This window comes from Cyprinus carpio, chromosome A17 (genome assembly GCF_018340385.1).
Source record: "Cyprinus carpio isolate SPL01 chromosome A17, ASM1834038v1, whole genome shotgun sequence".
NCBI lineage: Eukaryota > Metazoa > Chordata > Actinopteri > Cypriniformes > Cyprinidae > Cyprinus > Cyprinus carpio.
The window spans coordinates 274,847-292,363 of record NC_056588.1 but is presented as its reverse complement, the minus strand read 5'-3'; the positions used below and the strand labels follow the sequence as shown (position 1 = coordinate 292,363).

At 36.1% G+C, this 17,517-nt stretch overlaps 1 pseudogene; it reads right to left on the bottom strand.

Moving 5' to 3' along the window:
- Positions 1–17,517, bottom strand: part of LOC109110655 — a 209,237-nt pseudogene that overhangs the window by 30,305 nt on the left and 161,415 nt on the right.

Here is a 17,517-nt window from a genome sequence, read left to right as displayed (position 1 = left end):
CTGAAATAGAAAAACAAATAAATAAATCAATGTAAAATGTAAATAACTGATAATTTTTTTAAATAATTAATCAAAAACAATTCACTCATCAAAATGTAAAATTAGAATTAATATAAATAATTTAAACAAATAAAATGCCTATATATATCTTGATGTCTTAATCATCGTCACCTGTTATTGTTATCCCGTAGCGGATAGGCAGCATGGGAGTGAAAGAAGCGTGCAGATCTCTGCACAGCAACCGCTAAAACTCATCCAGGATCAAGAAGCTCCGCTTCCTGGGTGTCGCCCTTCCCATCAGCTTTCAGGAAGCTCCTCCTCGACTTCCTTCGTCTTCTTCTTCAACTACTCCAGCGTCGGCAAAGAAGTGTGTCTTCATGAATCGGCGCGCGCCTTACTGATGATGGGCTGAGCGTACCTGCCACACACAACAAACCCCCACACACACACACACACACACACACACACACCCCACACACACACACACACACACGTGTCACAGATACAGTCCTGTATCTGATGAGGACTCAGGTTTTCATCAACTACACAGGAGGGAAGCAGGCATATTAGGATGCATGTGCTCATAGGATCAGGAATGGTTTGATCAAAATGTTCATGTACATCCAGTAACTCACACTAATGTCTGTAATGCTTTAGATGACTAAAGAAATCAAGTTTCAGAACTGGTGTTGTTTTTTGTAATTTTTACATCTTTTCTGAGTCCATGACTGTTATTTTGAGAAACTGTTATAGTTTCTATTAATATTTTGAAATCCTTTTATTTTTAACATTTTCTACTTTAAATTTAAGTGCTTTTTGTCTTTTTATTTATTTATTTTTTAAATATGTCAATGTAATTTTTATTAATAAAAATGTATGAATTTTGGTTGACAGTTATTTTGAGATACTACTTTTGTTTCTGCTAATATTTTGAAGTTATTTTATTTTTAAATTTTCCATTTTTATTTGAAAGTTTTAGTACTTCTGTTGATGTTGTTTTTCTTTGGGGTAATTTGTTTCTGAGATACTATCTTAGTTTTTATTAATATTTTGAATTTATTTTAATTCTTCCATCTTCATTTTAATTTTTTAACATCTATTGTTTCTTGTGTGTGTGTGTGTGTGTGTGTGTGTGTGTGTGTGTGTGTTGTTTTTGTGACATATCAGACACAACTTTGTATAATGTCATGGGTATGTCACAGGTATTACAAGGAGAGGGTACTTATGAGGACATAACCCATGTCCCCATTTTTTCAAAACCCCTTATAAATCATACAGAATGAGTTTTTTTGAGAAAGTAAAATGCACAAAGTTTCCTGTAAGGGGTAGGGTTGGTGTAGGGTGATAGAATATACAGGTTGGTACAGTATAAAAACCATTACGCCTATGGGATGTCCCCACAATTCAACAAAAACAAACATGTGTGTGTGTGTGTGTGTGTTTCCTTTGGTCATTTGTATTATTTTATTAAACGTGTTTATATAGTTTTAATTAAATAATAATGGAATAATGTTTTTTGAGTTCATTCGTGTTGAAGCTGTTATTGTTATTATGAAATTATTTTCACATTTTAAATATAAAGTTTTTAGGACTTTTGTTGTTAATTTTTATTCTTCTCATTATTTTTTAAATGTCTATGTAGATTTTATTAAATTATATTTTTATCATGATTTTTGAGTCCATGAGTGTTATTTTGAGATTCTATTACAGTTCTGAATTTCAATTTCTAGTTTTAAAAGTTCTGTTTGAACTTTTAAAGTTTTAATACTGTTTTAATAATTGCTGTGTTTGTCATTTATTATATATATATTTATATGGTATATAGTTCTTCATTAATTTTTATTGCACTTTAGGTTTTAGTTACAGTGCTTCAACTTGAAAATGTTGGCAACTAGCTGAAATAAAATCAGTTTAAGCCATGTTGACTGCAGATGCATTATGGGAGATGTTCTTCCGCTCACCTGCGATGCGCTTCATCCAGGAGGCCTCGTCGATGCCCAGGTTGCTGTTGAGGATCTTGAGGATGTTCCCGAGGATGAGGCTGAGGTGTTCGGAGGTGACGGTGCTGCTGCAGACGCCCGCGGGCCGGTTCTCCGGGCCTCTCTCCCACCAGTAGGACAGATAATTACACAGCATGGGCAGCACCACCTCGATGACGTGCGGCATCTCTGTGTAGCGCGCTCCGGACTCTGACATGTCATAATGTCCTTCATCAGACCGTCCAGACGAGGCATCTCAGGACACACGTCCTCCACCGACTCCGCAGCCCTACGACTGAACACACACACATCTCATATATAAAACATGCATAAAGCATAAAACTAAAAAAAAAAAAAATCACAATTCACTTTATTTCTCTTCTTTTGGTCTGGAGAAATTTGATTAATATGTGAATCTGCAGATTAGCCTATAGTTGTCCAAACATTGGTGCATGAATGTAGAAAGAAAGCCAGAGATGAGATATATGCATGTATCAAACATGACCAAGAATTTAAAGAAGCTTATAGGGGTAGAAAAGCAGGGCTTTTTGCACCCATGTGTTCCACTGGTGAATGTGACTCAGAGGAGTGTGTAACTCACGAGCTCGTTCCCGGGGCAATCTTGGTGTTGAGGCTGAGCAGGGGTTGTGTGTGTGTTGAGCTGCGGCTCCAGAAGCCGCCACGGGCATCGCACCGGCTAGAGTCGCCAAACACTCGCCCAGCGCCGGCAGCTGCCTGAGACACACACACACACACACACACACACAGTGCAGAGCAGGTCAAATCGTCACTCCACACCAGTTAAGCGCGGAGCAGAGCGTGCGCTCACCTCTCCACATAGATGTTCTTTCCCGTCCCCAGCGAGTATAAACTGGTCAGGATCCGATAACACGACACCTGCACATCATCCACTGACAAACAACACAAAACAGACAGCATTATACAGTCTGTAGTGATTGATCACAGAGTAACAGTTAGAGGGACATCCGAAGTTAATGTCATGACAACTGCAATCAGTTTTATTTACCCTCCAGATCACATCCACGTGTCTCAACAGCGATGCTTCATCATCACATCTGTCATTATTTGATATTACTGCTGACCTCTTAAATTAACATTCACCTGAATTAAATTACTGTGTAAATACTGACGATATTTTACATATTTATTATGATAAAAACAAATATATTTTAATTGGAATTTTGCATTTTAATTAAATTTTTTATTAACTTTTGATTGTGCATCCCCGCCTAAACCCCTGATAAAATGCATTAACTTAACCATAACTTAACTAAAATGGTTTGTTTTGGGGGGGGGGCCTTTGTTTATTTTTATTATTTATTTTTTATTTAAGAGAGAAAAAAAGGTTTTTGAGTGAAGCAAGTTTTTTTGGAAACCCTTTTTCTCCCCGCTAACATCATAAATTCATCCAAAAGAAAGGGAACGTGGATTTAGAAGTAACGGGGTCAGCTTTACTCCCCAGTTGTGTGCGGTTTGCAATTTTTTTGACCAGAAAGGTCGGGCCAACGGGTGTTCAGTGATGTGCTCGAAAAAGGCGGTGAGATGGCACAGAGCCCTGTGTGTATTGTTTTCCGAGACCCCCTTCATCTGACGCGGAGTGGTGAACTTCCCAGCTTCAGGTTCCCAAGTCTTCCCCAGATCTTCACCCCGCTCTCAAAAAACGTCCTCAACCGGGCTTTGACCACCCCGATCCGTCTTCATCACATCCAAAAGGGGCGTTCCAGCATCATCTCAGTCCCACCCTTTTAAAAAACGCATTCAGAACAGATCAGAAACATTTCAAAAAATGCATTGTTTTTATAAGGTAAAAATTTTGAAAACTTTAAAGACTCCAAAACATACTCTTTACTTTATCAATTTTTTAAAAACCTATTTTTTTAAAAAAATACAGAATATTTGTTTTGGGGTCTTTTTGACCCGGCTGTGGGGGGCGCCTTTAGTGTCAAAAACACTTTCTAAAAAATGATCTAAATATTTAGTATAAAAAACTTTTGTCATCGGGTTGTCATCTATTGAGAACCAAATTTTTTCATCGAACTAAAAGTTTAAGCAAGTAAAACCTTTTTTGGAGTAATATTCTTTTTTTTTGAAATATTATTTATTGGTTTAAAAAATTTGGACTTTTTGGGGAAAATCTAGTTTAAAACTAAAAGGGAAATTAAAATTAATTTATTTCATTCCCAAATGTGATTATTTTGAAATTCTCAGATTATTTTCTTATAATTTCAAGAAACGATATATTCAATAAATTTTCTCACAATATTGAAAAAAATATATATATATTTTTTGCATCATTTTTTTTTTTTGGTCGGTTCATGTGAATTTCATTATTAATAAAAAGGAAAAATGCGTATAACTTCAAAATTTTTTTTCACTTTCTCTAAATGAGAAGCTGCTGATCGATACCCTATTTTATAAAATAACAATTTTTCCTTGAATGAAAAAAAAAAAAAACTTGCATCATAAACGACTGAGATCGACGGGAAGTGAGGTGTACCTGGTGTCCAGCGTGTTGCGAGATGTGCAGACAGCTGACTAAGTGGGGGAGTCCTTCCTGCAAACACAAACCAAAAGCCGGAAGCAGCGCTCGATGACCGAGAGACTCAACAGACCGGGTCTTCCCCAAACAGAGATCCTGTGTTTTAACCAGAGGGGGACACAGAACGATAGAGACCACAGAACGAGCGGGAAGTGGGAGACAGCGAGAGGAAGGAAAAAACGCAACGACGGTGACAGAGAAAGCAGCTAAAAAAATCCATCATAAAGCAGAAAAACCGCATGTCCTGATTTATAAATGAGCGTGCGTGGAAAAATTAACCGAAAAGTTTCTGACTGTGGATACATGTTTCTGTGATTGTGTGACATTAGCCCTCATCACCGGGTACCTCCCTTCTCTTTGTTAAAGGTATCCGGCTGCTCAATTCTTTGTGGGAACAGGAATACGCGAGTGTTTTTTTAATTTCGGCTATGAGGGGGGGACACCTACAGGAGTACCACAACAGAAATTGAACTCACTGGGTTTTAATATATAAAAAAATATTATATATATATATATAATAATAATAAAATATATATTAAAATGGTTTATTTTTAAAACTAATTTAAAATTATTTTTAAATTTTTATATTTCAAATTAATTATAAAATGTTTTTTATTATATTAAACATATAAATATATACATTTAAATAAAAAAATAAAAAAGAACTAAAATATAAAAATAAATAATAAATATGTAATTATGATATTTATTTTTTAATATAAAATAAAAATTTTAATTATATTTAAAAATATAAAATTTTACTTTAGAAAAAAAAAAATAATAAAATAATAAAATAAAAAAAAACTAATAATAAAAAATTAATTAAAAAAATATTATTAATAAAAATATAAATTTTTTAAAATATTAAAATTTTTTAATTTAAATTTGTTAAAAAATAAAAAAACTAATTAATAAATTTTAATTTAATAATTAAGTTGTAAAAAATGTAAAATAAAAAACATCACTTTAAATAATTACATTTACATCATATTAAAAATATAAATAAATAAATAATAAATAAGGTTGTGGTTTTTGTTTGTGTGTGTGTGTTTTGTGTGTTTGTGGTGGGGGGGTTTTTGTGTGTTGGGGTTGTAATTACATCCCCTTGGGCTCACACTTCAATTTAGAGATCCTCAAACCCTTTGCAAAAAATTTTCCCGTTCTGGCGATCTGTCATTCTTTTCCGCTGGTCGCCATGCCCCTGTACATGAATTGTGAAAATTAATTCTGAAACTGTGACAGACGAGCGTCTCTGTCCTCAGAAAGGCTTTTCACTAACCCAGGGGGCGATGAAATCCCGGCCGATCCCTCTTCGCAGCTTCTTCAGGAAACGGTGGGAAGGGGGTTTCTCCTAGGAGAGTCCTGCTCCTTGCTTCAGCCCGAAAACCAGCACAGGGCTTAAAAAACCCCGGTGTCATCGTGTGACAGGGGTGGGGGCACCCGCTGAGGGTTCCGTTTATCTGAAGCGGAAGAGATCCTGCGCTCGCTCCCCCGGGCTCTGGTCTTCTCTTTTGGCTGTGGCTTTGTTGGGAACCCCAGGGATGGCTCCTCCTCGGCTGAGAGAACGCAAACCCTCCGCGTGACCCTCCCCGCCCGCTCAAGAAACTAAACCTCTGCTGCACGACCTCTTCTTTTTCTTTGGGCCCCGATGTTGTGATAGTTTTCGCCCGATCTCCCCTCGACTGAAGAAAGAAAATGGACTCATTAGCCGTGGAAAATCGAATCTGTCTAAACCCCACACAGCTGGGATATAACAGCTAATAAAACAATAATTATCTGTTTTTATTATCATTTTTCTACAATACTAAAACGCTGTTCATTTTAGGCTCATAAATCAACATTATCGTTTAAGAAAGTGACAAATATTTTTTGTCGCAAATAGTTTTGTCCATATGTAACCTGCAAAACCGTTTGACCAGTGTTGGGCTGTACGCAAGACTGAAATTCAGTTTTTGGTTTTAAAAATGTTAATAAAAAATTTTAAATTTTCATACAGAAAAAATTTGTTGATGCACAAACCATGTTAAAAAATAAAATCGTCTTAATTTATTAATGCATTTAAAAAAAAAAAAAAAAATTGTTCAATTTTAATTATTTTTATTAAATAGTATTAAAAAGGATTGCTAAAATAACTATTACTGCCATATCAGTTTCACCATTTATTCCAGATTAAATATTTAACAATATAATAAAAAAATAATAATAATAAAAAATATATATATTTTTAAATTCAATTTAGACAAAAAAATAAATAAAAATTTTGTACCTAAAAAATGTTTTATTTTATTTTTTCTGGGTCCACCTTACAAAATACATTCTCAAAAAAGTCCCAAATTTAAAAACCCCGTCTCAATTTAAATGTATTAATAAGGGTTGCTAATTTTACTGCCATTTTTGCCATACATTTCCCGTTTTTTCCAATTAAAAATTAACAATATAATTAAAAAAAAAAAAAAAAAAAAAAAAAAAAAACATTTTTAAAAATTCAATTTAGACAAAAAAAATAAATAAATAAATAAATGATTCTGTACCTGAGAAAATGTTTTATTTTATTTTTTCTGGAAAACATTTTTAAAAATTCAATTTAGACAAAAAAAATAAATAAATATCATAACTTTAACTAATGCATAAATTATGTTCGATACCTGCGTTCCTGGACGAAGGCCTGCTCATGTCCAGGGGTTTTTGGATTGAACCCTTTCCCCCTGAAAGCACACAAAACAAGGCTTCGTCACGTGGAAGTGTCTGCTTAGGGGATGCCTCTTTGTCTAAGTCCTAGCTCTTATTGAGGCGGACTTTTAAAAGGGATGTTCCCCCAAAAAAAATTTTAATAGACTTTTACTAACCCTAGATTTATTGAAAAAAAAAAGTCCGGCTTTTCCAAAGCTTTATAATGGCAGTGAATGGGGTTTTTTTTTCAATAGCCCAAAAAAAGCCCAAAAAAGTGCATCCTCCATAAAAAAAGGCCCTCCCCGGGGCGGGTTAAAACAGTTAGTGGAATCTAGGATTTTTTTTATAAAGTTTTAAATAGGGATTTTTCTTACACAAACCATCAGTTGTACAGGGGGCCGGGGGGACATTTTTTAGAGGGATGGAGACTTTATTGGTTCTTTGGACTCTTGAAATTTTAAAGGGGGGGGGTGGGAAATATGAATACTTTACTTTTTGGGTAAATTATCCCTTTAAATGATAAACCCTGCTTTTAAAAAGTTGCAAACATTAAAAGTCATTACATGGAGCTGACCCGTAAAAAGTCTGTGGACCTGAGAGGGCCTGTAAACCGGCGATTTTTCCCACCTTTGCGAAACCCTTCTTCTTCTCTGGTGGGTTATGCCCCACCCAGCGCTAATCTTTTAAAGGACTGCGCACCCCGAATATCTCCTTCTCCTGCCCGACAAAAAGCGTGTGGCAGTGTTGTGAGGGGGGTTATGATGGAGTTTTTTGGGGAAAATGCGTGTCTGTTTGTACCTTCCCCGCAGGGATTGTAGGATCTCAGCTGGGAGTTTTGCTTTTCCCGTCGATTTTTTTCCCCCGTGTTCCCCCCAGAAGCACCTAAACCGGTGGGAACGCCCAAACAAAAAACAGGGCGTGATAATTAAAACCCGGGGCCCTGGCGAGAATCTCATGGGGTTTAATGAACTTTCACGTTTGAATCATGGGAAGTGAAGCGGGGTTTGTTTTCCCCTTCCCCTTCTACACCCATTTCCATGGGGTTCAGCTATTTGTTTGCGATGTATCCAGTTCCCCGGAGGCCAGGTGGGGGGAAAACAAAGCGTCATCAAATCATCTCGACTGTGGGGTGTGAGGAGCGTCTCAAGCCAAAATATCATCATACACATCGAGCATTTATCATGATATTAATAGAGAAGGAAGCTTGAGAGTGAATGTAAAGGGGGTCTTACACTTCGTTTAATGGGGGGGTTAGTTGTCACAGGAAATTCGCGTTTTTATTTCCCCTAAATTCTGCTTGTTTCTTCTTAGGGCTTGCCCGGGTTGCTTTGGTTTATGTATGTTCAGGGCAATTCTGTATGATGGGCGAGGTGGCTGCTTAATCAAGTGTCAGTGTATGCGATTACGAAATAAATTAATACTGTAATTTAATCACTTTTCGTCCCCTGAAGGGGTTTTTTTGTTCCGCGTTTACAGTTGTGACTTCTCAGTGTGGGTATTGCATTAAATAACTCTGACGTATGACTATCAACAATGTCATATCACAAATATAACATCTAAGTGTTGAAAACATTCTATGTTTTATGGTTAACCTTCTCCCTTTAAATACTTTTTGTCAGCATTCATGTGCGTCATATGCCAATTTATAGGGCAATGAGTGATATTATTTATTTCGAAAGAATTAAAAGCGTTTCCTGCCTTTCCTTGTACGGCTCCACTACAGTAATCGCTAATGACTTATGCAGTACTTAGTAAAAGTGTAATTCGTACAGAATCTAATTAGAGGAGTTGACAGATGGGAATTAGTAACTAGTAATGAATTACTTACCCCAGTGTTTACCAACCACATTCTATCTCTATTATATTTTGTTATTTTTATTGTTTTAAATCAGTGCTATTAATAATCTTTATGTCTGTTTGTGGGTTTTACAAATATTACACCTAAATGAAAGCGTTTTAATAAAAAAGCGCTTGTGACTAAAGAAATCGGACCTCCATTCGGATCCTCAACACTGTCCGCGAAAAAAAAAAGACCTCGTATTCAGGATGATTTTGCCAATCAATACAACTGTGGCGCCCATATACTACAATCAAACTTTATAACCGGTAAGTTTAATGAAAATGTAATGCGATGCCACTCCCTTGCTCCCAGACGCAGCTGTTAAGTACGGACAAACACAGATCTCCGTCATTCCGATGGTCAAAAACTTCATAACTCCATTTGATTGTCTTGATTTTCACTAAAATATTAATATTGTAATGGCACATGCAAGGTCTGATCATATATAAAGCCAATACTAACTCTGACGATGCTGTTTAATTATAAACAAAACATATCTATATTGATTTTTTGAAAGTGGTATCGTTTTAGAAAATCGACAGTTTTCCGCCCGACAGCGACGATATGTAAATTAGTTGTTTTATATCTGACTTAAGCTCAAGTTTTCACATTAAGGCTGAAGTACTACTTTTTAATACAATAATGCCATTTAAAGCATCTTTTGCTAGATTTCAGTGCCAATAGTGGTCGTGAAAAAACTGTGGGTTAAAAAAGGTTGGGTACCCAACACTAGATTTCATACTAATTGGTGTATAATAAAAAAAACTTTAACAATTGAATCAATCTTTCAAAATGTAATCAACAAAAATAACAAAATTTAATGCAAAACATGTGCATTTATATTTTTTGTCAAATAAGATGCTGCACAACAGAACTGTTTAAATTAAACCAATGTTCAAAAAAAAATATCCTGGCTTCTATGACATATTTTAAAAATAATATTAAAACATGTAGCGACATGTTAGCAACTTAGTAATCATGATAGCAACTGTCCTAGTAATCATGTTAGCGACATGCTAGTCACTTAGAAATCATGCTAGCGAAATACTAATCACCTGCTAATCATGCTAGGAACATGCTAGTCACTTGCTAATCATGCTAGAAACATGCTAGTGACATGCTAGTACTTAATAATGCAGTGCTACATGCGACATGCTAGTCACTTGAAAATATCGACATGCTAGTAAAAATCATGCTAGCGTACACCGCTAATCTTGCTAGGAAAATGCTATTCACGTGCTAATCATGCTAGGAACATGCTAGTCACTTTGCTAATCATGCTAGCGACATGCTAGTCACTTGCTAATCATGGCTTAGTAAAATGCTATTAGAACTATGCTGCTAATCAGCTAGAAACATGCTACCGACATGCTAGTCGTTTCATGCTAAACCATGCTAGAACACATGCTAGCGACATGCTAGTCACCTGCTAATCATGCTAGGAACATGCTACTCACTTGCTTATCATGTTAACGACATGCTAGTCACTTGCTAATCATGCTAGTAAAATGCTAGTAACATGCTAATCATGCTAGAAACATGCTACCGACATGCTAGTCATTTTGTTAAACATGCTAGAAAACGATGCTAGTGGACATGCTAGTCAAAATGCTAAAAAACAAAAAAAAACCAAATGCTAATAGCGAACAAAAAATGTAGTCACTTGATAATCATGCTAGAAACATGCTAGTCGTGACATGCTAGTCACTGTGGAAATCATGCTAGCGAATTCTAATCACCTGCTAAATCATGCTAGGAATATGCTAGTCACTTGCTAATCATGTTAGAAACATGCTAGTCACTTGCTAATCATGCTCGAAAATGCATGCATCTAACTCACTTGCAGGCTATCATGCTAGGAAAATGCTATAAGAATGCTAGTAACATGCTAATAATGCTAGAAACATGCTAGTGACATGCTAGTAACTTGCCATCAAACTTTAAACTTTTCAAACTTTTTCAAACTCTCTGGTCAGGCAACCACTGCTTAAAACTTTCAGGCTAGGCTTTCTCAAGCCAACCTAAAGTTTGTCTTGACAAACTTTTTTGTCTAGTTTAAAATACTATATATAAAATGTCCAGAGCTATCAACGTAAATGTAATCACGATGACTTTTTCAGCAGATTTTGCTCTGTCGGACGTTTGGCCCTTGGCTGTGGGGTTTTAAGGGTGCCCTGGGGTCCTGGGGATCTGTAACGTTTCCCTGCGTGTCGACAGACACCTGTTTCTCCACGCCCTGGTGCTGAGCGTGGCAGTCGATGTAGTCCGGTGGTAGAGCTCCAGCGATGGCACTCAGACACGGCAATGGCCATCTTAAACCAGAGCCTGCTTTCGTACTTCTGCAAACCCAGTCATTCAGAAGACGCTAAATGAGCGCTCAAGCACTTGGGGTCAGTAAGAGTTCTCTTCACTGTTACTTTTGATTAATTTAATCACTCTTGATGAATAACAGCATTACTTTATTATATTAAAAAACTATTCATATGCTAGCCAAGCTCATGAATGGTTGTGTACAGCTCACTGCCCAAACTCTTCACCTTTTGAGACAAAGAGTCAAAGATTCCCAGAAGATCTTCTTGGTGGAGCAGCACTCCTCCTCAGACGCCTGACCCCGTATCTCCCCCAGCCGGACGGCAGACAGTAATACTTCCCAGTTTCTGCTCGTAATGATTCGTCAGTCAGCTGTGAAACACGACATGTGGCATTCATAAAAAAACACTTCATCTGTGTGTCCTCACCAGAAACATTAAAGAGTCATTAATGCACATTAAAATGATGTAAAGAGCCTAAAACAAGAGCAGGGATGGATAAAAAACATCCACTGCTGATGAGTGAGAGGCGGAGCTAAAATAAGGGGAGGCGAGTCAAATTGCATGATGAATTGCATGATGAATGTGGGCGTGGCTCAAACTGAAGGGGTGGAGTCAAACTACAGAGCAATGGAAGGAAATAGTCAAAGTTATAAACAATCTCTGTCACGTTATCCTGCGTGAGACCGTGTTTACCTTCAGAGGCATCTTACAGTATTCAGATAACAACGGCAACGTCAAACACCAGTCGGCGGCAGAAGATGCTGGGAGCATGGAGGGTCTGAGGATATCGTATGAACACAAACACACAGACGAAGATCTGATACTCCAGTCCACACACAAGCCACTGTCAGTACAGACAATACTGCTCTATTACTGTCCTATTAACCACTTAAAACACAGCATTATATAAAACTATAACCCATAACGATAATAATGACTATAGCGATTAACTGTAATGATATCTATAGTGATAACTATAACCATAAATATAATGATGACTATAGCGATAACTATAACCATAACTATAATGATTACTATAGCGATAACTATATCCCGAGCTTCAGTGATAACTATAATGATGACTATAACGACCATTATAGCTATAACTATAATCATAATTTTATAACTACAATGATGACTATAGCGATAACTATAACAATATCTATAATGATGGATATAGAGATAACTATAACAATATCTATAATGATAACTATAACAATAATAATAACTATAATGATGACTATAGCGATAACTATAACTATATTTATAATGATGACTATAGCGATAACTATAACCATAAACTATAATGATTGGCTATAGCGATATTTATAATGAATATCTATAATGATGGATATAGAGATGGTGATAACTATAACCATAACTATAATGATGACTATTGCGATAGTTATAACTATAACAATAATAATAACTATAATGATGACTATTGTGATAACTGTAACCGAGCTACTACGTGATAACTATGATAACTATAATGATAATTATAACTATAATGACCATTATAGCAATATCTATAACAATAACTATAATGATGACTACAGAGATAACTATAAAAACCATAATAGCACTAACAATAACGATAACTATAACTATAACGATGACTATAGCGATTACTATTATGATAATTATAACTACAAAGATGACTATAGTAATAACTCTGAGCTACAGTGATAGCTATAATGATAAATATAATGATATAATGATAACGATAATTATAACGATAACGATGACTATATCGATTATTATAATGATGATTATAACTACAATGATTATAGCGATGACTATATACCCCCAGCTACAGTGATAAATATGATAACTATAATGATGACTATAGCGATAATTATAACGATTGTTATAGCGGATAACTTATAATGATAATTATAACTATAATAACGATGATAGCAATAACTATAACAACCACTATAGCCTATAACAATAATTATTACCATAATGATGACTATTGCAAAAACTATAACGATAACTATATCTATAACAATAATTATAACTATAACGAAGACTATAGAGATAACTATAGCTATAACAATAACGAAACCACAAAGATAACTATAGCAATAACTATGATAACTATAGTAATAACGATAACAGGATATAATTATAACTATATCTATAAAAATAACTATAATCAAACCACAACAATAACTATATCGATAACTATAAAAAAACAATAGCAAAAACTATAATGGAAACTATAGTGATAACTATAATGAAACCACAATAACTAGTGTAACTACTACTACAACTATAATAATAAATGATAGCTATAACAAAAACTACAATAACTTCAACAATAACTGTAGCAATAACTATAATGGAAGCTATAATGAAACTATAACAATAATTACAGTGATAACTATAACAATAACTATAACAAACCTATGACAACTATAACGATAACTACATTAGCATCCACACAAGCGGATCATAATGTTGTGTTTACTATAAGCTCGCTGTTTGCAATGTTTTTATCATACATCAGCTGGAAAAGATCGCTCTGAATGGGACTGCAACATTATCGTTCCTCTGTGACGTTATTGCTATAGTTGTGCCATGGACTTCGTTGCCGTTTTCGTTACAGTTATCGTTCTTGCTGTGAAAGGGCCTTAAGTTCATTCAAGTGCAGTCTAGCGGCTGACAGGGTGATCAGGAGCTCATTACTGCATGATAACGAGCAGCTGTTCTCACCTGCAGATGGCCAGCAGACACTCCTCGATGGCGTCGCGCTGGGCTTTGGTGAGCGAACAGCCCTTGGACAGGCGGTAGACAGTGTAGAGCGTGGAGTCGATGAGCGCAGCGTGATGCTCTGTGCCGGAGAAGTGAGGAGCGCAGCGGGTCAGCAGGGGCAGCACGGCCGAACCGATGTACCTGTTCATTGCCAGAGCTGTTTCTGTGGTGCGCATAGTGTGATGGGAAAGAACACCTCAGAGATGACTAATATATGAATCAAAAGGACTCGAAAATGACTCATCTGAAACGCTGCATGAGGTTTTCATTATCACATCTCAAGTGTCGCTGTGTTTTGAGTTTTTTTTGTCAGTTCGCAAGGGTGTAGAGAATCAAATTCAGTAACCACACAAACACTGACTGTCTTCATCTTTAAAGTTGCATCCACTGATTTAGCAGTTAAAAGTATGCATCAATAAGGGTAAAGCTGCAGAAGATACTTTCATCCAAAACGACTTAAAAAAAGAGGAACAAAAGCAACTCATCCCAATTCAACATCTGACATTCAATCATGTCTTAAAGAAGACGGTGCCTGCAAGTGCAAAATCACACACCCACCACAAAACAAGACAAAACAAAACAAAAAATAAGCCAAAACAAGCTAAAACAACGAGAAAAAATGAAACAAACTAAGACAAAACAAAACAAACCAAAACAACGAAACAGAACAAAATAAAACAAAAACAAAGCAATGAAGCAAAAAAAAAAAAAAAAACTGAATTGATCTGAATAATGACTCTATTGTCTTCTGTAGAGCCGCTTTACTGCAGAAACTGAGCTCATAGTCTTCATAATTGATGAATTTTACAACATAAACACTGGTATTTTCTGTTTATTTCTGTGAAGCTGCTTTGAAACAAGATGCAACAAGATATCAATATATTACTGTTGTAAATCACAATTGTCCTGTAAAATAAAAATGAATGCTTGATAATTATAGGGCTAAATTATTTTATTTTAAACTGCAAGTTACAATACTAATATTTATGTTTTAAATAATTCAAAATAGTCAAGTTTATATTCGGGTGTAACACTGGTTAAATGCTGTAAACTCACATCTACATAAATGTTGGAAATTGTGCAAACCTGTTCACAAAATGCAGGTTAAATATATTTGAAGTCTGCCAGATATTTCAAATTAATATTTAAATCATTTAACAACATATTGGTTAATGGTCACATGACAAGTAAACAAAATATTTAATATTTTTTGCAAGAGTTTTATTTAGATTTCTTAGTTTGATTTTGTTTTTATTTTAAAATTATGTGTATAGAAAGATGCACGTATACAGTGTCTATTACTGTTAAACTAATTATAAAAATATAGGTATAAATATTCTACTGTTGTAAATTAATAATTATAATTGCGTAATTTAATAATAATTAATATTTCACACTGCACGTTACAACACTAATATTTATGTTTTAAATTCTTCAAAATCTGAATACTGGAATACTGGTGAAATGCCCAAATGCCTTCGATCCACAGAAATGTTGGAAATTGAGCGAATGTGTAAATAAACTGAACTTTGTGCACTTGCGTTCCTAAAATGCATGTTAAACTGCACATATTTGCAAGGCGATCTGACGCTAGAAAAACTCTATGAACATGCAGTGCAACAAACAACATATTCACTGCACGGCAACACTGATTTACTTCACTTTTACATTAAACTAGACAAACTTTGAAGTTGGCTTGAGAAAGCCTATTTGAAGCGGTTTAAAAGCTTGTAGTTTGAAGGTGTTCAGCTGAAGAAGTCTGAAGTTTGAATAAAGAATACTGAAGTAGAGATAGATAGAAATTTTAAGATAGATAGATGCTAGGATTCTCAGGGTGGTTGCTAGGGTATTGCTATGTGGTTGCTAGGGTACTTGGGGTGGTTGTTAGGGTGTTGCTAGGGCGGTTGCTAGGGGTACCCGGGGTGGTTGCAAGGGTGTTGCTATGCGGTTGCTAGGGTACTTGGGGTGGTTGCTAGGGTGTTGCTAGGGCGGTTGCTAGGGTAACCGGGGTGGTTGCTAGGGTGCTGCAATGCTGTTGTTAGGGTATTCGGGGTGGTTTCTAGGGTGTTGCTATGCGGTTGCTAGGGTACTTGGGGTGGTTGCTAGGCCGGTTGTTAGGGTACTCATTGCGGTTGCTAGGGTGTTGCTATGTGGTTGCTAGGGTACTTTGGTGTGGGTGCTAGGTTGTTGCTACGGTGTTCTGGGAGGTTGCTATGTGATAGATAGATAGATAGATAGATAGATAGATAGATAGATAGATAGATAGATAGATAGATAGATAGATAGATAGATAGATTCCATCAATGTAAGTCTATGGGATTTTTATGATTTTTATTCTTCATTTTTATCAAAACCGTAAGTCCAATCAGTTAGAAAAGATAGAGCACAGTAAGTGAGATCAGTCTGAAGATCTGGATTTTCAAAGCACTGACCGTGTCCAGCGAGGCGGCGGCTCTCAGGTCCGGCAGGAAGCCCACCTCTAACAGATGCAGCAGGAAGCTCTGGTCCTCGATGCCGTACACGCGCTCCAGGAACAGCACCATGGGGGCCTTGTGGTCCGGGCAGAAAGTGGCTGACATGTCAGGCTCAGACACGCTGCCGTCTGACGGACACACACACACACACACACACACACACACACACACACACACACATCATTTCTCAGCACAAACTGACGTGCAATTAATTTGCTATTAAGTAGACTGATTCACCTGCACGCATCATGTAAGTACTTAGATAAAACATTTCTATCACTTTGTGTTTTTTCACTTTAAAATGGAACACCGTCATGCTGCTGAATATACAGCAGAGCTTGCAGACGGATGAATTATGATGAAGCTTTTTAAAATGTGAGAATTAGGAGAGTGTTTGGCACCTTTATTGACGACAGGCATCTTGAGAGGGATGCTAATGATGCCGACCAGATCCTCCGTGGGAACCAGAGAGCGAAGGATGGCACGGATCCTCAGAGCTTCACCTTTACCCTTATTGATCAGCTGAGAGACCAGATCAATCAATCAGAGTATCAGCTCACGTCACCATCAATAAACATCCATGCACGGCTGCGTGATTTTTCTCATTTTCTGAGATTAAATTGAATGTAATGTTTTGTTTTATTTTTAAAAGTCGTGGAATCACAGTTTTGAATAAAAATATTAGCAAACGTTACAATTAGACGCATTTATTGTACACCAACATACAGAAAAATAATGGAAAACTCTATTTATATTCATTTTCATTCACTGTTAATAATCATCTGCTGCTGTTTTAGTCAAGAAGAGTTTGAGTCGGCTTGATCTCTAAAACTGAATGTCTACATTTTGGGTAAGAAATATTATGCATTTTTCTTATTTTAAATTATTTCTGAACATAAAGAATATGTTTAAGACAAGCTTG